The sequence below is a fragment of the Ranitomeya imitator genome, chromosome 1 (assembly GCF_032444005.1).
Source record: "Ranitomeya imitator isolate aRanImi1 chromosome 1, aRanImi1.pri, whole genome shotgun sequence".
NCBI lineage: Eukaryota > Metazoa > Chordata > Amphibia > Anura > Dendrobatidae > Ranitomeya > Ranitomeya imitator.
The window spans coordinates 658,816,174-658,838,549 of record NC_091282.1 but is presented as its reverse complement, the minus strand read 5'-3'; the positions used below and the strand labels follow the sequence as shown (position 1 = coordinate 658,838,549).

Below are 22,376 nucleotides of genomic sequence, written 5' to 3'. Positions count from 1 at the left end.
GTATAATCTTGTGCGTATTAAACAGGGCGATGAATGGAAAACAGCATTTAATACGCCCGAGGGCCATTTTGAGTACCTGGTTATGCCATTCGGGCTTTCCAATGCTCCATCAGTATTTCAGTCCTTTATGCATGACATCTTCCGAGAGTACCTGGATAAATTCCTGATTGTATACTTGGATGATATTTTGGTCTTCTCGGATGATTGGAAGTCTCACGTGAAGCAGGTTAGAATGGTGTTCCAGGTCCTGCGTGCGAATTCTTTGTTTGTGAAGGGGTCAAAGTGTCTCTTTGGTGTTCAGAAGGTTTCATTTTTGGGTTTCATTTTTTCCCCTACTACTATCGAGATGGACCCTGTTAAAGTTCAGGCCATTTATGATTGGACTCAGCCGACATCTCTGAAAAGTCTGCAAAAGTTCCTGGGCTTTGCTAATTTTTATCGTCGCTTCATCAATAATTTTTCTAGTATTGCTAAACCGTTGACTGATTTAACCAAGAAGGGTGCTGATGTGGTCAATTGGTCTTCTGCTGCTGTAGAAGCTTTTCAGGAGTTGAAGCGTCGTTTTTCTTCTGTCCCTGTGTTGTGCCAGCCAGATGTTTCGCTCCCGTTCCAGGTCGAGGTTGATGCTTCTGAGATTGGAGCAGGGGCTGTTTTGTCGCAAAGAAGTTCTGATGGCTCGGTGATGAAACCATGTGCCTTCTTTTCCAGGAAGTTTTCGCCTGCTGAGCGTAATTATGATGTTGGCAATCGAGAGTTGTTGGCCATGAAGTGGGCATTCGAGGAGTGGCGTCATTGGCTTGAAGGAGCTAAGCATCGCGTGGTGGTCTTGACTGATCACAAGAACTTGACTTATCTCGAGTCTGCCAAACGGTTGAATCCTAGACAGGCTCGTTGGTCGCTGTTTTTCTCCCGTTTTGACTTTGTGGTTTCGTACCTTCCGGGCTCTAAGAATGTGAAGGCGGATGCCCTGTCTAGGAGTTTTGTGCCCAACTCTCCGGGTTTGCCTGAGCCGGAGGGTATTCTCAAAGAGGGGGTAATTTTGTCTGCCATCTCCCCTGATTTGCGGCGGGTGCTGCAAAAATTTCAGGCTAATAGACCTGACCGTTGACCAGCGGAGAAACTGTTTGTCCCTGATAAATGGACGAGTAGAGTTATCTCTGAGGTTCATTGTTCGGTGTTGGCTGGTCATCCTGGAATCTTTGGTACCAGAGATTTGGTGGCTAGATCCTTTTGGTGGCCGTCTCTGTCGCGGGATGTGCGTTCGTTTGTGCAGTCCTGTGGGATTTGTGCTCGGGCTAAGCACTGCTGTTCTCGTGCCAGTGGGTTGCTTTTGCCCTTGCCAGTCCCGAAGAGGCCCTGGACACATATCTCTATGGATTTTATTTCGGATCTCCCCGTCTCTCAAAAGATGTCGGTCATTTGGGTGGTTTGTGATCGCTTCTCTAAGATGGTACATTTGGTACCCTTGTCTAAATTGCCTTCCTCCTCTGATTTGGTGCCATTGTTTTTCCAGCATGTGGTTCGTTTACATGGCATTCCGGAGAACATCGTTTCTGACAGAGGTTCCCAGTTTGTTTCGAGGTTTTGGCGAGCCTTTTGTGCTAGGATGGGCATTGATTTGTCTTTTTCCTCGGCTTTCCATCCTCAGACAAATGGCCAAACTGAACGAACCAATCAGACCTTGGAAACATATCTGAGATGTTTTGTTTCTGCTGATCAGGATGACTGGGTGTCCTTTTTGCCTTTGGCTGAGTTCGCCCTTAATAATCGGGCCAGCTCGGCTACTTTGGTTTCGCCGTTTTTCTGCAATTTTGGTTTCCATCCTCGTTTCTCTTCAGGGCAGGTTGAGTCTTCGGACTGTCCTGGTGTGGATACTGTGGTGGATAGGTTGCAGCAGATTTGGACTCATGTAGTGGACAATTTGACATTGTCCCAGGAGAAGGCTCAACGTTTCGCTAACCGTAGGCGCTGTGTGGGTCCCCAACTTCGTGTTAGGGATTTGGTTTGGTTGTCGTCTCGTTATATTCCTATGAAAGTTTCCTCTCCTAAGTTTAAGCCTCGTTTCATTGGTCCGTATAGGATTTCTGAGGTTCTTAATCCTGTGTCTTTTCATTTGACCCTTCCAGCTTCTTTTTCCATCCATAATGTATTCCATAGGTCATTGTTGCGGAGATACGTGGCACCTGTGGTTCCATCCGTTGATCCTCCTGCCCCGGTTTTGGTTGAGGGGGAGTTGGAGTATATAGTGGAGAAGATTTTGGATTCTCGTATTTCGAGACGGAAACTCCAGTACCTGGTAAAGTGGAAGGGTTATGGTCAGGAAGATAATTCCTGGGTCTTTGCCTCTGATGTTCATGCTGCCGATCTGGTTCGTGCCTTTCATTTGGCTCATCCTGGTCGGTCTGGGGGCTCTGGTGAGGGTTCGGTGACCCCTCCTCAAGGGGGGGGGTACTGTTGTGAATTCTGTGGTCGAGCTCCCTCCTGTGGTCATGAGTAGTACTTCGGCTGGTTCTGTCTATGAGCTTCCTCTGGTGGATGTGAGTGGGGCTGCGGCTTCTGAGTTTCCTTCCTCAGGTGACGAGGTTAAGTCGTTAGGTCCTGCTCTATTTAACTCCACCTAGTTTTTTGTTCCTTGCCTCCAGTCAATGTTCCAGTATTGGTCTTGCTCTCTCCTGGATCGTCTTGTGGCCTGTCTGCCCTGCATAAGCTAAGTTCTGCTTATGTTACTTTTGTTTGCTATTTTTTCTGTCCAGCTTGATTTATTGGTTTGTCTTGCTTGCTGGAAGCTCTGGGATGCAGAGGGAGCACCTCCGTACCGTTAGTCGGTGCGGAGGGTCTTTTTGCGCCCTCTGCGTGGTTGTTTGTAGGTTTTTGTGCTGACCGCAAAGTTATCTTTCCTATCCTTGGTCTATTCAGTAAGTCGGGCCTCACTTTGCTAAAATCTATTTCATCTCTGTGTTTGTATTTTCATCTTTACTCACAGTCATTATATGTGGGGGCTGCCTTTTCCTTTGGGGAATTTCTCTGAGGCAAGGTAGGCTTATTTTTCTATCTTCAGGGCTAGCTAGTTTCTCAGGCTGTGCCCGGGGCGCCTAGGTCTGGTCAGGAGCGCTCCACGGCTACCTCTAGTGTGGTGTGATAGGATTAGGGATTGCGGTCAGCAGAGTTCCCACGTCTCAGAGCTCGTCCTATGTTATTAGTAACTATCAGGTCACTTTGTGTGCTCTTAACCACCAGGTCCATTGTGTTTCTGAACCACCAGTTCATAACATGCCTGATCATCATGTTCCTACAGACTTGTTCACTGTGCAAGTAGCCCATGTGTTTCTGTTTCCATAATTGTTCTCTTGTGTCTACAAGACTGGGAAGTTATCCACCATCACTCCTCTTGGGCTATCTGCACAAAAGCTGTTCTATTCTGTATGCACACATGGATTTTTCCTCTCTGAACCCTGTTCACACAGGTAATATACAGATGATCAGGTTTTCAAATACATCAGATAGGGATTGCATACATTAGTTAGGACTGCTCTGATATGAGTATACCGTGAAGTTTGGTAGAGCAGCTTAGTATACATTTTTTGCAAAAAACGTATCAACCAAATACCCTGTTTTTTACATTTTTTACTAGCACTTGCGGATTACTGCAATTTTTTTCAAACTGAGTGTTTTTGGTGTTACTATTCTCTTTTGTGTCTTCAAAGAAGGGGTTAATACCTAAGGCGTAACACCGGCAAGGGCTTACGGGATCCAATTGTCCGCCCCCTACGCGCATTTTGGATGGCACCTTCATCAGGGGGATAGTGTGCAGTCACAGGGTAGGAGTATATAAAGGAGCGCACACCGGACGTGATGCTGCCACGGACCGTATATATATATATATATATATATATATATATATATATATATATATACAGTGGGGCAAAAAAGTATTTAGTCAGTCAGCAATAGTGCAAGTTCCACCACTTAAAAAGATGAGAGGCTTCTGTAATTTACATCATAGGTAGACCTCAACTATGGGAGACAAACTGAGAAAAAAAAATCCAGAAAATCACATTGTCTGTTTTTTTAACATTTTATTTGCATATTATGGTGGAAAATAAGTATTTGGTCAGAAACAAAATTTCATCTCAATACTTTGTAATATATCCTTTGTTGGCAATGACAGAGGTCAAACGTTTTCTGTAAGTCTTCACAAGGTTGCCACACACTGTTGTTGGTATGTTGGCCCATTCCTCCATGCAGATCTCCTCTAGAGCAGTGATGTTTTTGGCTTTTCGCTTGGCAACACGGACTTTCAACTCCCTCCAAAGGTTTTCTATAGGGTTGAGATCTGGAGACTGGCTAGGCCACTCCAGGACCTTGAAATGCTTCTTACGAAGCCACTCCTTCGTTGCCCTGGCGGTGTGCTTTGGATCATTGTCATGTTGAAAGACCCAGCCACGTTTCATCTTCAATTCCCTTGCTGATGGAAGGAGGTTTGCACTCAAAATCTCACGATACATGGCCCCATTCATTCTTTCATGTACCCGGATCAGTCGTCCTGGCCCCTTTGCAGAGAAACAGCCCCAAAGCATGATGTTTCCACCACGCTTTACAGTAGGTATGGTGTTTGATGGATGCAACTCAGTATTCTTTTTCCTCCAAACACGACAAGTTGTGTTTCTACCAAACAGTTCCAGTTTGGTTTCATCAGACCATAGGACATTCTCCCAAAACTCCTCTGGATCATCCAAATGCTCTCTAGCAAACTTCAGACGGGCCCGGACATGTACTGGCTTAAGCAGTGGGACACGTCTGGCACTGCAGGATCTGAGTCCATGGTGGCGTAGTGTGTTACTTATGGTAAGCCTTGTTACATTGGTCCCAGCTCTCTGCAGTTCATTCACTAGGTCCCCCCGCGTGGTTCTGGGATTTTTGCTCACCGTTCTTGTGATCATTCTGACCCCACGGGGTGGGATTTTGCATGGAGCCCCAGATCGAGGGAGATTATCAGTGGTCTTGTATGTCTTCCATTTTCTAATTATTGCTCCCACTGTTGATTTCTTCACTCCAAGCTGGTTGGCTATTGCAGATTCAGTCTTCCCAGCCTGGTGCAGGGCTACAATTTTGTTTCTGGTGTCCTTATACAGCTCTTTGGTCTTCACCATAGTGGAGTTTGGAGTCAGACTGTTTGAGGGTGTGCACAGGTGTCTTTTTATACTGATAACAAGTTTAAACGGGTGCCATTACTACAGGTAATGAGTGGAGGAAAGAGGAGACTCTTAAAGAAGAAGTTACAGGTCTGTGAGAGCCAGAAATCTTGATTGTTTGTTTCTGACCAAATACTTATTTTCCACCATAATATGCAAATAAAATGTTAAAAAAACAGACAATGTGATTTTCTGGATTTTTTTTTCTCAGTTTGTCTCCCATAGTTGAGGTCTACCTATGATGTAAATTACAGACGCCTCTCATCTTTTTAAGTGGTGGAACTTGCACTATTGCTGACTGACTAAATACTTTTTTGCCCCACTGTATATATATATATATATATATATATATACTAGTTATATATAGTGGCCCGATTCTAACGCATCTGGTATTCTAGAATATGCATGTCCACGTAGTATATTGCCCAGCCACGTAGTATATTACCCAGCCACATAGTATATTGCCTAGCAACGTAGTATATTACCCAGCCACGTAGTATATTGCCCAGCCACGTAGTATATTGCCCAGTCACGTAGTATATTGTCCAGTTACGTAGTATATTGCCCAGTCACATAGTATATTGCCCAGCGACGTAGTATATTGCCCAGTCACGTAGTATATTGCCCAGCCACGTAGTATATAGCACAGCCCACGTAGTACGGTATATTGCCCAGTCACGTAGTATATTTCCCAGCCACGTAGTATATTGCCCAGTCACGTAGTATATTGCCCAGCACAGAGCCACGTAGTATAGAGAGTTAAAAAAAAAAAAAACATATACTCACCTATAGGCCGTTGTAGTCCTGCTATACTTACCATCCGCCGCCTTTCTCGCTCCTCTCCACGCTCCCGGGAGCGCTGCATTGCAAGCGGCAGCATGCGTTCCCGTCCCAGGGCTGGTGTGAGCAGGACCTATGATGACGTCGCGGTCACATGACCGTGACGTCACGGCAGGTCCTTGCCGCACACCAGCCCTGGGACGGGAGCGGAAGCTGGCGCTTGCAATGCAGCGCTCAAGGGAGCGTGGAGAAAGGCGGCGGAGGGTGAGTATAGCAGGTTTTTTGTTTTTTTTAAATTATTTTTAACATGACATATTTTTACTATTGATGCTGCATTGGTAAATAGTAAATCAATAGTAAATAGTGGGGGACACACAGGGTTAATAGCAGCGGTAACGGAGCGCGTTATACCGCGGGCCGTTACCGCTGCCATTAACCCTGTGTGAGCGGTGAGTGGAGGGGATTACGGAGCGGGTGCCGGGCAGTGAGTGCAGGGGACTAGGGGAGAGACTAATCGGACTGTGGCCATCGCTGATTGGTCGCGGCAGCCATGACATGCAGCTGCCGAGACCAATCAGCGAACGAATAACCGTGACAGAAGGACAGACAGACAGACGGAAGTACCCCTTAGAAATTATGTATGTATATATATATATATATATATATATATATATATATATATATTATACACACACACACACACACACAGTATGAAGGTCCTCACTGTTCTCACAATATATGTAGCACGATGGCTCCAGCATGATGGCACCAGTTTTCCCCATATATACAGCATGATGGCACCAGTTCCACCATAAATATAGTATGATGCCCCCATATATATAGTATGATGGCCCCAGTTCCCCCATTTATATAGTATGATGGCCCCAGTTCCCCCATATATATTGTATGATGGCCCCAGTTCCCCCCATATATATAGTATGATGGCCCCAGTTCCTCCATATATAGAGTATGATGGTCCCAGTTCCCCCATATATATAGTATGATGGCCCCAATTCCCCCCATATATATAGTATGATGGCCCCAGTTCCCCCCATATATATAGTATGATGGCCCCAGTTCCCCCATATATGTAGTATGATGGCCCCGATTCCCCCATATATGTAGTATGATGGCCCCAGGACCCCCAGATATATAGTATGATGGCCCCAGTTCCCCCATATATATATAGTATGATGGCCTCAGTTCCCCATATATAAAGTATGATGGCCCCAGTTCCCCCATATATATAGTACTAGATGGTGGCCCGATTCTAACGCATTGGGTATTCTAGAATATGCATGTCCACGTAGTATATTGCACAGCCACGTAGTATATTGCCCAGCTACGTAGTATATTGCCCAGCCACGTAGTATATTGCCCAGTCACGTAGTATATTGCCCAGCTACGTAGTATATTGCACAGCGACGTAGTATATTGCCCAGTCACGTAGTATATTGCCCAGCCACGTAGTATATTGGCCAGCCACGCAGTATATTGCCCAGTCACGTAGCATATTGCCCAGTCACGTAGTATATTGCCCAGCCACGTAGTATATTGCCCAGCAACGTAGTATATTGCCCAGCTACGTAGTATATTGCCCAGCCACGTAGTATATTGCCCAGCTACATAGTATATTGTCCAGTCACGTAGTATATTGCCCAGCTATGTGGTATTTTGCCCAGCCATGTAGTATATTGCCCAGCTACGTGGTATTTTGCCCAGCCACGTAGTATATTGCCCAGCCACGTAGTATATTGCCCAGCCACGTAGTATATTGCCCAGTCACGTAGTATATTGCACAGCGACGTAGTATACAGCACAGTGCCACGTAGTATACAGCACAGAGCCACGTAGTATATTGCCCAGCCACGTAGTATATTGCCCAGTCACGCAGTATATTGCCCAGTCACGTAGTATATTGCACAGCGACTTAGTATACAGCACAGAGCCACGTAGTATACAGCACAGACACGTAGTATATTGCCCAGCCACGTAGTATATTGCCCAGCTACATAGTATATTGCCCAGTCACGTAGTATATTGCCCAGTCACGTAGTATATTGCCCAGTCACGTAGTATATTGCCCAGCCACGTAGTATATTGCCCAGTCACATAGTATATTGCCCAGTCACGTAGTATAACGCGGTCCGTTACCGCCGGCATTAACCCTGTGTGAGCGGTGACCGGAGGCGAGTATGTGGGAGTCGGGCAGTGACTGCGGGGAGTAAGGAGCGGCCATTTTCTTCCGGACTGTGCCCGTCGCTGATTGGTCGTGGCTGTTTTGCCGCGACCAATCAGCGACTTGGATTTCCATGACAGACAGAGGCCGTGACCAATGAATATCCGTGACAGACAGACAGACGTAAATGACCCTTAGACAATTATATAGTAGATGATGGCCCCAGTTCCCCCACATATGTAGTATGATGGCCCCAATTCCCCCATAAATGTAGTATGATGGCCCCAAGACCCCCATATATATATATAGTATGATGGCCCCAGTTTCCCCCACATATATATATATATATATATATATACATATATATATATATATATATATATATATATATGTATATATATATATATAGTATGATGGTCACACAGCCAGTTCATATAAAAAATAATGAAGTTTATATGGTACTCACCTCAACCTGATTCCCGGCATCCGTCTTCTCTACCGGCCTGCAGAGTGGAGTGAGACAATGACTTCATCGCACCTCTTGCGTGAGCTCTCTGCAGCTTTTGAGACAGACTGATGTCCGCGGCCGTGTCTGCTGCTGGCCACATCACAGTAAAGTACAGCAGAAACGGCCGCGTGCAGCTTGCCATGCGCAGCCATCACGCAGCCGGCCCTGTACAGCTGCTGGTGGAGCGGCCCCGGGGGCATTTGCCTCCTCGATAACGGGAGACAGAATACAGAGATATGCATAAACCAGGTACTAACCAACGTTCAGGCAAGGAGTGAAGGGAGGAGCTGCATAATATATGCCCTGCTGGCACTGGGAAAGGCTATGGAACCTAATCTCTCCAATACACAGCATGGTTAAATTCCTGCAGAGACTTTCCACACAACCTAAAGCCAAATGGAAGCAGCATGCAGATGCAGCAGTGTTGAGGAGTGAAGTGAAAAGGGGGAAAAAGCAAGAGGCAAACTCAGTGAGATGGCTGTTATGTTTGCTAATGACAGGTGTTATGAAGGCAATCCAGAAACACAGTGTGCTTAGCGATCAGAGCGCACACAGTGATCTGACAAATACCCAAAAATACAAGAACGAGCTCTGAGACGTGGAAACTCTGTAGACTGCACACCTGATCCTATCCTAAACACAACTAAAAGCGGCTGTGGATTGCGCCTAACAACTACCTAGGCAACTCGGCACAGCCTAAGAAACTAGCTAGCCTGAAGATAGAAAAATAGGCCTGACTTGCCCCAGAGAAATTCCCCAAAGGAAAAGGCAGCCCCCCACATATAATGACTGTGAGTAAGATGAAAAGACAAAACGTAGGGATGAAATAGATTCAGCAAAGTGGGGCCCGATATTCTAGGACAGAGCGAGGACAGTAAAGCGAACTTTGCAGTCTACAAAAAACCCTAAAGCAAAACCACGCAAAGGGGGCAAAAAAAACCCACCGTGCCGAACTAACGGCACGGCGGTACACCCTTTGCGTCTCAGAGCTTCCAGCAAAACAAAAGACAAGCTGGACAGAAAAAAATCAACAAAAAAGCAAAAGGCACTTAGCTATTCAGAGCAGCAGGTCACAGGAACAATCAGGAGAAGCTCAGATCCAACACTGAAACATTGACAAGGAGCAAGGATAGCAGCATCAGGCGGAGTTAAGTAATGAAGCAGTTAACGAGCTCACCAGAACACCTGAGGGAGGAAGCTCAGAAGCTGCAGTACCACTTGTGACCACAGGAGTGAATTCAGCCACAGAATTCACAACAGTACCCCCCCCTTAAGGAGGGGTCACCGAACCCTCACCAGAGCCCCCAGGCCGACCAGGATGAGCCGCATGAAAGGCACGAACAAGATCGGAAGCATGAACATCAGAGGCAAAAACCCAGGAATTATCTTCCTGAGCATAACCCTTCCATTTAACCAGATACTGGAGTTTCCGTCTAGAAACACGAGAATCCAAAATCTTCTCCACAATATACTCCAATTCCCCCTCCACCAAAACCGGGGCAGGAGGCTCAACAGATGGAACCATAGGTGCCACGTATCTCCGCAACAACGACCTATGGAATACATTATGTATGGAAAAGGAGTCTGGGAGGGTCAAACGAAAAGACACAGGATTGAGAACCTCAGAAATCCTATACGGACCAATAAAATGAGGTTTAAATTTAGGAGAGGAAACCTTCATAGGAATATGACGAGAAGATAACCAAACCAGATCCCCAACACGAAGTCGGGAACCCACACGGCGTCTGCGATTAGCGAATCGTTGAGCCTTCTCCTGGGACAAGGTCAAATTGTCCACTACCTGAGTCCAGATCTGCTGCAACCTATCCACCACAGAATCCACACCAGGACAGTCCGAAGACTCAACCTGTCCTGAAGAGAAACGAGGATGGAACCCAGAATTGCAAAAAAATGGAGAAACCAAGGTAGCCGAGCTGGCCCGATTATTAAGGGCGAACTCAGCCAACGGCAAAAAGGACACCCAATCATCCTGGTCTGCAGAAACAAAACATCTCAGATATGTTTCCAAGGTCTGATTGGTTCGTTCGGTCTGGCCATTAGTCTGAGGATGGAAAGCCGAGGAAAAGGATAGGTCAATGCCCATCCTACCACAAAAGGCTCGCCAAAACCTTGAAACAAACTGGGAACCTCTGTCAGAAACAATATTCTCAGGAATGCCATGCAACCGAACCACATGCTGAAAGAACAAAGGTACCAAATCAGAGGAGGAAGGCAATTTAGCCAAGGGCACCAGATGGACCATTTTAGAAAAGCGATCACAGACCACCCAAATGACTGACATCTTTTGAGAAACGGGAAGGTCAGAAATGAAATCCATCGAAATATGTGTCCAAGGCCTCTTTGGGACCGGCAAGGGCAAAAGCAACCCACTGGCACGAGAACAGCAGGGCTTAGCCCTAGCACAAATCCCACAGGACTGCACAAAAGTACGTACATCCCGTGACAGAGATGGCCACCAGAAGGATCTAGCCACTAACTTTCTGGTACCAAAGATTCCAGGATGACCAGCCAACACCGAACAATGAAGTTCAGAGATAAGTTTATTAGTCCACCTATCAGGGACGAACAGTTTCTCTGCTGGACAACGATCAGGTTTATTCGCCTGAAATTTTTGCAGCACCCGCCGCAAATCAGGGGAGATGGCAGACACAATGACTCCTTCCTTGAGGATACCCGCTGGCTCAGATAAACCCGGAGAGTCGGGCACAAAACTCCTAGACAGAGCATCCGCCTTCACATTTTTAGAGCCCGGAAGGTACGAAATCACAAAGTCGAAGCGGGCAAAAAATAACGACCAACGGGCCTGTCTAGGATTCAAGCGCTTGGCAGACTCGAGATAAGTCAAGTTCTTATGATCCGTCAATACCACCACGCGATGCTTAGCTCCTTCAAGCCAATGACGCCACTCCTCGAATGCCCACTTCATGGCCAGCAACTCTCGATTGCCCACATCATAATTACGCTCAGCGGGCGAAAACTTCCTGGAAAAGAAAGCACATGGTTTCATCACTGAGCAATCAGAACCTCTCTGTGACAAAACCGCCCCTGCTCCAATCTCAGAAGCATCAACCTCGACCTGGAACGGAAGAGAAACATCTGGCTGACACAACACAGGGGCAGAACAAAAACGACGCTTCAACTCCCGAAAAGCTTCCACAGCAGCAGAAGACCAATTAACCAAATCAGCACCCTTCTTGGTCAAATCGGTCAATGGTTTGGCAATGCTAGAAAAATTACAGATGAAGCGACGATAAAAATTAGCAAAGCCCAGGAACTTTTGCAGACTTTTCAGAGATGTCGGCTGAATCCAATCCTGGATGGCTTGGACCTTAACTGGATCCATCTCGATAGTAGAAGGGGTAAAGATGAACCCTAAAAATGAAACTTTCTGCACACCGAAGAGACACTTTGATCCCTTCACAAACAAAGAGTTAGCACGCAGGACCTGAAAAACCATTCTGACCTGCTTCACATGAGACTCCCAATCATCTGAGAAGATCAAAATGTCATCCAAGTAAACAATCAGGAATTTATCCAGATACTCACGGAAGATGTCATGCATAAAAGACTGAAACACAGATGGAGCATTGGCAAGTCCGAACGGCATCACTAGATACTCAAAATGACCCTCGGGCGTATTGAATGCAGTTTTCCATTCATCTCCATGCCTGATTCTCACCAGATTATACGCACCACGAAGATCTATCTTAGTGAACCAACTAGCCCCCTTAATCCGAGCAAACAAGTCAGATAACAATGGCAAGGGATACTGAAATTTAACAGTGATCTTATTAAGAAGGCGGTAATCAATACACGGTCTCAGCGAACCATCCTTCTTGGCTACAAAGAAGAACCCTGCTCCCAGTGGTGATGACGATGGGCGAATATGTCCCTTCTCCAGGGATTCCTTCACATAACTGCGCATAGCGGCGTGTTCGGGCACGGATAAATTAAATAATCGACCTTTAGGGAATTTACTACCAGGAATCAAATTGATAGCACAATCACAATCCCTATGCGGAGGTAGAGCATCGGACTTGGACTCTTCAAATACATCCTGATAATCAGACAAGAACTCTGGGACCTCAGAAGGGGTGGATGACGAAATCGACAAAAATGGAACATCACCATGTACCCCCTGACAACCCCAGCTGGATACCGACATGGAATTCCAATCCAATACTGGATTATGGGTTTGTAGCCATGGCAACCCCAACACGACCACATCATGCAGATTATGCAACACCAGAAAGCGAATAACTTCCTGATGTGCAGGAGCCATGCACATGGTCAGCTGGGCCCAGTATTGAGGTTTATTCTTGGCCAAAGGTGTAGCATCAATTCCTCTCAATGGAATAGGACACCGCAAAGGCTCCAAGAAAAACCCACAACGTTTAGCATAATCCAAATCCATCAGATTCAGGGCAGCGCCCGAATCCACAAACGCCATGACAGAAAACGACGACAAAGAGCATATCAAGGTAATGGACAGAAGGAATTTGGACTGTACAGTACCAATGACGGCAGACCTAGCGGACCGCTTAGTGCGCTTAGGGCAATCAGAAATAGCATGAGTGGAATCACCACAGTAGAAACACAGACCATTCAGACGTCTGTATTCCTGCCGTTCAACTCTAGTCATAGTCCTATCGCACTGCATAGGCTCAGGTTTAACCTCAGGCAGTACCGCCAAATGGTGCACAGATTTACGCTCGCGCAAGCGTCGACCGATCTGAATGGCCAAAGACAAAGACTCATTCAAACCAGCAGGCATAGGAAATCCCACCATGACATCCTTAAGAGCCTCAGAGAGACCCTTTCTGAACAAAGCTGCCAGCGCAGATTCATTCCACTGAGTGAGTACTGACCATTTCCTAAATTTCTGACAATATACTTCTATATCATCCTGACCCTGGCACAAAGCCAGCAAATTTTTCTCAGCCTGATCCACTGAATTAGGCTCATCGTACAGCAATCCGAGCGCCAGGAAAAACGCATCGACACTACTCAATGCAGGGTCTCCTGGCGCAAGAGAAAATGCCCAGTCTTGAGGGTCGCCGCGCAAAAAAGAAATAATAATCAAAACCTGTTGAATAGGATTACCAGAAGAATGAGGTTTCAAGGCCAGAAATAGCTTACAATTATTTTTGAAACTTAGAAACTTAGTTCTATCTCCAAAAAACAAATCAGGAATAGGAATTCTTGGTTCTAACATAGATTTCTGATCAATAGTATCTTGAATTTTTTGTACATTTATAACGAGATTATCCATTGAAGAGCACAGACCCTGAATATCCATGTCCACACCTGTGTCCAGAATCACCCAAATGTCTAGGGGAAAAAAAAAAAGTGAACACAGAGCAGAAAAAAAAAAAAAAAAAATGATGTCAGAACTTTTTCTTTCCCTCTATTGAGAATCATTAGTTTTGGCTCCTTGTACTGTTATGTTTGCTAATGACAGGTGTTATGAAGGCAATCCAGAAACACAGTGTGCTTAGCGATCAGAGCGCACACAGTGATCTGACAAATACCCAAAAATACAAGAACGAGCTCTGAGACGTGGAAACTCTGTAGACTGCACACCTGATCCTATCCTAAACACAACTAAAAGCGGCTGTGGATTGCGCCTAACAACTACCTAGGCAACTCGGCACAGCCTAAGAAACTAGCTAGCCTGAAGATAGAAAAATAGGCCTGACTTGCCCCAGAGAAATTCCCCAAAGGAAAAGGCAGCCCCCCACATATAATGACTGTGAGTAAGATGAAAAGACAAAACGTAGGGATGAAATAGATTCAGCAAAGTGGGGCCCGATATTCTAGGACAGAGCGAGGACAGTAAAGCGAACTTTGCAGTCTACAAAAAACCCTAAAGCAAAACCACGCAAAGGGGGCAAAAAAAACCCACCGTGCCGAACTAACGGCACGGCGGTACACCCTTTGCGTCTCAGAGCTTCCAGCAAAACAAAAAACAAGCTGGACAGAAAAAAAGCAACAAAAAAGCAAAAGGCACTTAGCTATTCAGAGCAGCAGGTCACAGGAACAATCAGGAGAAGCTCAGATCCAACACTGAAACATTGACAAGGAGCAAGGATAGCAGCATCAGGCGGAGTTAAGTAATGAAGCAGTTAACGAGCTCACCAGAACACCTGAGGGAGGAAGCTCAGAAGCTACAGTACCACTTGTGACCACAGGAGTGAATTCAGCCACAGAATTCACAACAGATGGCTTGATGCAAAAAGCAGCGATCACAGTGAGTAGGGCGATGCTGAGGAGGCATGCGAGTTACCGCCTATGCGGTGTGTTCTTTCAACTTTGAGATTGTTGGTTATCTCTCTTACATCTAGGGCTTCAATATGGGGTTTTAAGTAAGGGTACCGTCACACTATACCATTTACCAACGATCACGACCAGCGATACGACCTGGCCGTGATCGTTGGTAAGTCGTAGTGTGGTCGCTGGAGAGCTGTCACACAGACAGCTCTCCAGCAACCAACGATGCCGAGGTCCCCGGGTAACCAGGGTAAACATCGGGTTACTAAGCGCAGGACCGAGCTTAGTAACCCGATGTTTACCCTGGTTACCAGCGTAAATGTAAAAAAAAACAAACAGTACATACTTACATTCCGGTGTCTGTCCCTTGCCGTCTGCTTCCCGCACTCACTCACTGACTGCCGGCCGTAAAGTGAAAGCACAGCACAGCGGTGACGTCACCGCTGTGCTCTGCTTTCACTTTACGGCCGGCAGTCAGTGAGTGCGGGAAGCAGACGGCAAGGGACCTGACAGACACCGGAATGTAAGTATGTACTATTTTTTTTTTTTTACATTTACGCTGGTAACCAGGGTAAACATCGGGTTACTAAGCGCGGCCCTGCGCTTAGTAACCCGATGTTTACCCTGGTTACAAGCGAACGCATCGCTAGATCGGTGTCACACACACCGATCCAGCGATGACAGCGGGAGATCCAGCGACGAAAGAATGTTCCAAACGATCTGCTACGACGTACGATTCTAAGCAGGATCCCTGATCGCTGCTGCGTGTCAGACACAGCGATATCGTATGGATATCGCTGGAACGTCACGAATCGTACCGTCGTAGCGACAAAAGTGCCACTGTGTGACGGTACCCTAATTTAGGAGGAAATTATCTCACTGTAACACATATTCCAAATCCAACAAGTGGTCTCTGAAAGTTGTATTTTCTTACATCAAGTATTCAAGATGTGTATGAGAGCGGTGAAAATCAGCTTTTAAAAAGAGATTTTCTCTGCTCAAGTCCTTGCAATCTAGAATCATACTTACAGATATCAGAATGCAGATGCTGTAGGCAGGCTGACACAATGGCCGTCATGTCAGGTGTTCACTAGTGATGAGTGAGTGTACTCGTTATTCGGGTTTCACCGAGCATGGTGTTCTCCGAGTATTTTGGCGTGCTCGGAGATTTAGTTTTCGTTGCCACAGCTGCATGATTTGCGACTGCTAGACAACCTGAATACATGTGGGGGTTGCCTGTTTGTTAGGGAATTCCCACATGTATTCAGGCTCTCTAGCAGTTGCAAATCATGCAGCTGCGGCGACGAAAACTAAATCTCCAAGTACGCCAAAATACTCGGAGAACACCCGAGTAATGAGTATACTCGCTTATCACTGGTGTTCACCTCTTTGCCACATGAATGGCTAAATTCTTATATGTCACGGTTCCAGCTCTTGGCAGTAAAAGCAGATTGGGTACTTGTTTTGTCCGCTGCACTATTTTGATAGAACGACTGCAGATTCTAAGCAGGTTTTGGTACTTCCATGGGACCTACTAAACATTCTGGTGTCTTTGCTATCACGATTTATGGGATTACTACAATGGATCAGGAATCCCTGATAAAGCCGGAAAACGGTGATACGTGAGAAGACTCACATGGCTTCTCCAGGCCTGCCTCAATTATTGAATATCTGTGTCACGGTGTCATCACTGACTGTGCCCTAAGGACTTTTTGAGTGACAGCTCAGCCACTCTATGAAATCTAAAGTGTGCTGTTTTGTGAGTGACAGTCGAGTCATCCAATCTGATCCTGGGGCGTGCCAGGCTGTCAGCATTTTGAATGACAGCCCTGCTGCTCAATCTAGTCTAGCCTACAGCCGTTTCCTTAGGTGCTTCCCGGCCTTAATTGCAAGCGATTTAGCTGGTTTTCTGTGTGCAGTCAGCATCAGTTGTAGCTTTGCTTAGCTAGCTATGTATGCTTGCTCAGTGTCTAACTTCTTGAATTTGTTGCTGTCCTCGGATTTGTCGTTACTATTCACGTGGATTATCCCTTCTGCTCTTGACGCTCTCTGACTTTAGGTATCAGACCCTAGACTTGGCCTCTATCTGTCAGGGATATATATAATATATTTGTCAGGACTTTCTTAATCCCACAAATCCCTAATATCACAGGCCGGGAAGGTCACGAGTACCACTCACTGTGATCTTTAGAGCGAACAGCTCTCTGCTGCCCTATCGTCTAGACAATTATACGATTGGCTGACGATCAACGAAGAAGGCCACAGCCTGTTCGCACCACTAAGCGGAAAATTAACAGTGAGCGCATGGCATATACACCTCCAGATTCCAACACATGGAATATGCGTACATACCCCGGTACAGTCACAGCTAACTCTCCCACAACCCCAGACTAGACTACTCACCGCCACCACTAATCTATTTCGGTCAACTAGATACCGTTTACGGTAGCTTATGGCTTCAAGGTGTAGTTTACAAAACAGAAGGAACAGAACTTTTACATTTTATATTTAATACAAAGGGAGGCAGTGTTTATGAAAAATATACAAAATCCTACACCAATTACAAAGACAATTCAGTTTAGCCAAAGGAGAGTGCTTCGATTTGGCTGTCGATAACCAGGGCTCCTGCATACATACACGATATGTAGCTCTTGCCATGAACGCTGATGATAATTTGGATTGATCTTTTATCAGACCCTGAGTCCCACCCACACACCCCTCTGTGAAGACCTCACAAGTGTCTGGTTGTGGACTGGACTCAGCCCTTCATGGTTTTAGGAAATGTCATGATGCTATGGTAGTTTTCGGACTGACGTGCCAGGGGTTAATTATTTGTGGCCTCTTTCTGGTTCTGGGAGGGCTTTTTATAGCTTTGGTTAGCTCGAGTCCTTGTCAGTTATACTCCTGCCCTCGGCTGAGTTAAGTTGACCTTGGTGTTTTGTGTGTTTGTGACTTCTGCCTGCTCTGCGTGAATGTTTCCTGTTGCTGACCCGATCTGTCCCCCACTTTGCTATTGCCTGTTGATTCTGCACTTCGTTGTTCGGTTCTATTGTTAATTGACTCCGGCTTGATACCTAACTACGTTTTTTGTCTCACTCCTTTTGTCCTGCGCGGTCCTGCGTTGCCGGCTCTTATTTTTCAGCCTTGCGCCCCCCAGTACGCTCAGGTGCTCTTGTCTTTAGGACCTTCCCGCTCTGGTCACGTGACCCGCCAGGTCCTTGTCTGTGTCTCTTCACACCGCCACTTCAGCCTGTTACTCTCTCTTTCCCTTCCCCTCTGGAGTGTGCGCACGGTAAGCACAGTCTTCTTCGGTACAGTCCACTCCCTCTCTAGTGTGTATGCACTGCACACTGTCTGTTTCCTTACAGAAAATCCCAATTTATGCAATAACGCCTCATAGTGCGATCACAGAAGGTCGAGACTGATGTCATATTTTATATCGTGATTTTATCTACGCGTAGAGACCAAGCATGGCCTAGCTGCTGGTGGTTATATGGCCCTATGGATTTTGGGCTTTTTATGAGGGTTATAATTATGATAAAAATATGGGTAGTTTTGCCTAGTTATCCCGGCACCAACAATGTACAGTACGTCTCATTAATATTGGATGTACAGTATAGAAAATCCAATATTCCATATTTTCAACCAGAGACATACTGTCTGCTCTCTCATTGTACTGCCGTGACCATGGCTATATGTAAAGGGTGTCATTTCTTCATTGATCCACTTCAGACCCTAATAAGACTTTTCCTGTCTCTCTCTGTGGACAATATATATCCTCTTCAGTCACCTGGGTCTAAAGAGGAACCCTCGCATTTTAATTAATCTGCTTCACATCTCTGTCACTGCCATTCTACATAAAGGTATCCACCATTTGTCTCCTCAAGACAAATGGTAGATAAAAGAAAAAGGGAGGGGATATGAGGGACCTCAAGGATTTTTTATATTTTCTATGACACTATCCATTTGTTTTACTAAGTCTTGACATACCCTCCTGACATTTGGCCTCAGACTGTTACCTGACTACACCTTTGTCTTACCCCTTTGTACTACGAGCCCTCTTGGTATCTGACCTTGGACCTGACTACCCTGTCTTACAGCTTGCCCGTGCGTAGTGACTCAACGAAACATTATAGCTGATCATTTACTTTTTTTTTCACCAGCATGGATCTCATTCACACACTTGTTGAACATGTGGCAAATCTGTCTCTAGTTCTAGCTGAAAAAAAACTGTCTTAAATCATCTCAGTCCCAGTTGCAGGGCTAGCTTTATGAAAACTCCCCATATCTCTTCACTGCTAGAGGAGACTACGATCTCCGCCCTCTATGACGTTCAGTTGGTCTATCCAGAATCAATAGTGGCCCTCCATGATAATTTTTTTGGGGGAACAGAAAACAGGTTATAATGTTTCAGGGAGAATTGTAGGCTATTGTTTACCCAATGACACCGGTATTCAGGAGATGAAAGGATTATTAAACTCGCCCTCAAGCAAATAAGCTGTCAGAAAAACATCTAAATGCATGTAAAGAAGCTGCGGAGACACCATCACGTGTTTCTCGACGCAAGCAGTGAATAGCCAGGCCTTTCCCCGGGAAGGAACAACCACGGGAAGGGCAGCATCCTATGAAGGAAAGCCACCTATGCCAAGCATGGTATCCATCCACAGACAGCTGTTTCGGGGGTTTTGCCCCTCATCAGTGTGGAGTAGGAATCTGGCTATTAGGAGCAGTGCCTAGTAAAAAGGCACTAAGTCTGGGTGATAGTCGAGGAGGTCACCCAGACTTCCAAGTACCCTTTTTCTCCTCAGATAAAGTACTGCTCAAAATGGTTTTGCCTTTCAAGAACCAGGTATTGCCAACATTCATTCATTGACCACGGGTCTGCAGCTAACTTTATTGATTCTGAAAAGGTATGGAAATTAGGATTAGAGACGGTTAGTCTGGCAAAACCGAGTTAGAATTTTTGCGATTGAAAAAAAAACACTGCTTCTTCAGAACTTTGTCAAATTTGTAACGGTGGAATTCACGCTTCAAATAGGAGCACTTCTTTCAGAATCCATTTCCTTGTTTGTCTTGGTTATGTTACTTGCTGGGGTGGTATTGGGGCTTCCACGGTTGCTCATTCACAATCCTGTTATTGATTGGTGTCAGAAGAAAATTGTTAAGTGGGGCTCTATATGTCGTAAGAAATGTCTAAGCTCAGTAGAAGCATGCTATGTAAGTGGAAGGACTACCGGGGTACTGGAAAGACTTCGGAGATGTGTTTTCGGGAAAAGAGTAGTAGTCATTACCTCCCCATTGTCCTTATGACTGTGCTATTGATCTTGTCCCTGGTGCCAAATGTCCCGCCATGAAAAATTATGTGAACAAAAGTGTCATGATTCCTCTGCCCAGAGTGTCTGGGACTCAGTGATGGACAGCTGTCATCCTATCCTGTGCTGTGCTGAGTTGTCAGTGCTGTGATTGACAGCTCGGTGGACCTATCTGAGACTGGTAGGTGCAGAGATTTCCACATATGCTTCCTGTTTTTGGTAACTGTGCTGCTATTTAGGTGAACTCTCTGGCCTAGATCACTGCCAGTCAAAGTTTGTTGTAAGATTGTGCTCTCTGGGGTGTGTTCGCCAAATTCCTGTGCTGTAAGTTCTGATCTTCTTCTGCTGCTGACCTTTGGACCGTGTTCAGACTACTCGTTTGTTATTGCCCCTTTGCATCTGATATTCTACTGCTGACCTTTGGACCATGTTCTGACCATCTGTTTGTTATTGCTCGGGAGATGAGATCTCGTTGCTGAAATCTCAACCTGAGCATGCCTCACCCCGGCATCCATTTTCCCGGAGGCCACCGCTTCACAGCAATGGATGTGCGGGGCCACAAAATGCCCCACACCACTGAGCACTGCTGAACCTGCCGCACCAGCCTGGGATGGGATTTCCCAGAGGCCACCATGATAAACAGTACAGACCAAAAGTTTGGACACACCTTCTCATTTAAAGATTTTTCTGTATTTTCATGACTATGAAAATTGTAAATTCACACTGAAGGCATCAAAACTATGAATTAACACATGTGGAAATATATACTTAATAAAAAAGTGTGACACAACTGAAAATATGTCATATATTCTGGGTTCGTCAAAGTAGCCACCTTTTGCTTTGATGACTGCTTTGCACACTCTTGGCATTCTCTTGATGAGCTTCAAGAGGTAGTCATCGGAAATGGTTTTCACTTCACAGGTGTGCCCTGTCAGGTTTAATAAGTGGGATTTCTTGCCTTATAAATAGGGTTGGGACCATCAGTTGTGTTGAGCAGAAGTCTGGTGGATACACAGCTGATAGTCCTACTGAATAGACTGTTAGAATTTGTATTATGGCAAGAAAAAAGCAGCTAACTAAAGAAAAACGAGTGGCCATCATTACTTTAAAAAATTAAGGTCAGTCAGTCCGAAAAATTGAGAAAACTTTGAAAGTGTCCCCAAGTGCATTTGCAAAAACCATCAAGCGCTACAAAGAAACTGGCTCACATGACGACCGCCCCAGGAAAGGAAGACCAAGAATCACCTCTGCTTCTTAGGATAAGTTTATCCGAGTCACCAGCCTCAGAAATTGCAGGTTAACAGCAGCTCAGATTAGAGACCAGGTCAATTCCACACAGAGTTCTCGCAGCAGACCCATCTCTACAAAAACTGTTAAGAGGAAACTTTGTGCAACAGGCCTTCATGGTAAAATAGCTGCTAGAAAACCACTGCTAAGGACAGGTAACAAGCAGAAGAGACTTGTTTGGGCTAAAGAACACAAGGAATGGACATTAGACCAGTAGAAATCTGTGCTTTGGTCTGATGAGTCCAAATTTGAGATATTTGGTTCTAACCACTGTGTCTTTGTGCGACGCAGAAAAGGTGAACGGATGGACTCTACATGCCTGGTTCCCACCGTGAAGCATGGAGGAGGAGGTGTGATGGTGTGGGGGTGCTTTGCTGGTGACACTGTTGTTTATTTATTTTATTATACTATTATTATTATCATATTATTTTTGTTTATTCAAAATTGAAGGCATACTGAACCAGCATGACTACCACAGCATCTTGCAGCGGCATGCCATTCCATCCAGTTTGTGTTTAGTTGGACCATCATTTATTTTTCAACAGGACCATGACCCCAAACACACCTCCAGGCTGTGTAAGGGCTATTTGACCAAGAAGGAGAGTGATGGGGTGCTACACCAGATGACCTGGCCTCCACAGTCACCAGACCTGAACCCAATTGAGATGGTTTGGGATGAGCTGGACCGCAGAGTGAAGGCAAAAGGGCCAACAAGTGCCAAGCATCTCTGGGAACTCCTTCAAGATTGTTGGAAGACCATTTCCGGTGACACCCCCTGTGACCATGCTCCACCAGCGCTGCCGATCCATCCCTGGTAAGCTGAATTC

At 45.7% G+C, this 22,376-nt stretch overlaps 1 protein-coding gene across 4 annotated transcripts in view; it reads right to left on the bottom strand.

Moving 5' to 3' along the window:
• The window catches only part of LOC138640081 (NACHT, LRR and PYD domains-containing protein 3-like), a 155,771-nt gene that overhangs the window by 96,194 nt on the left and 37,201 nt on the right, over window positions 1-22,376 (bottom strand). The gene's annotated exons all lie outside the window — the stretch shown is intronic.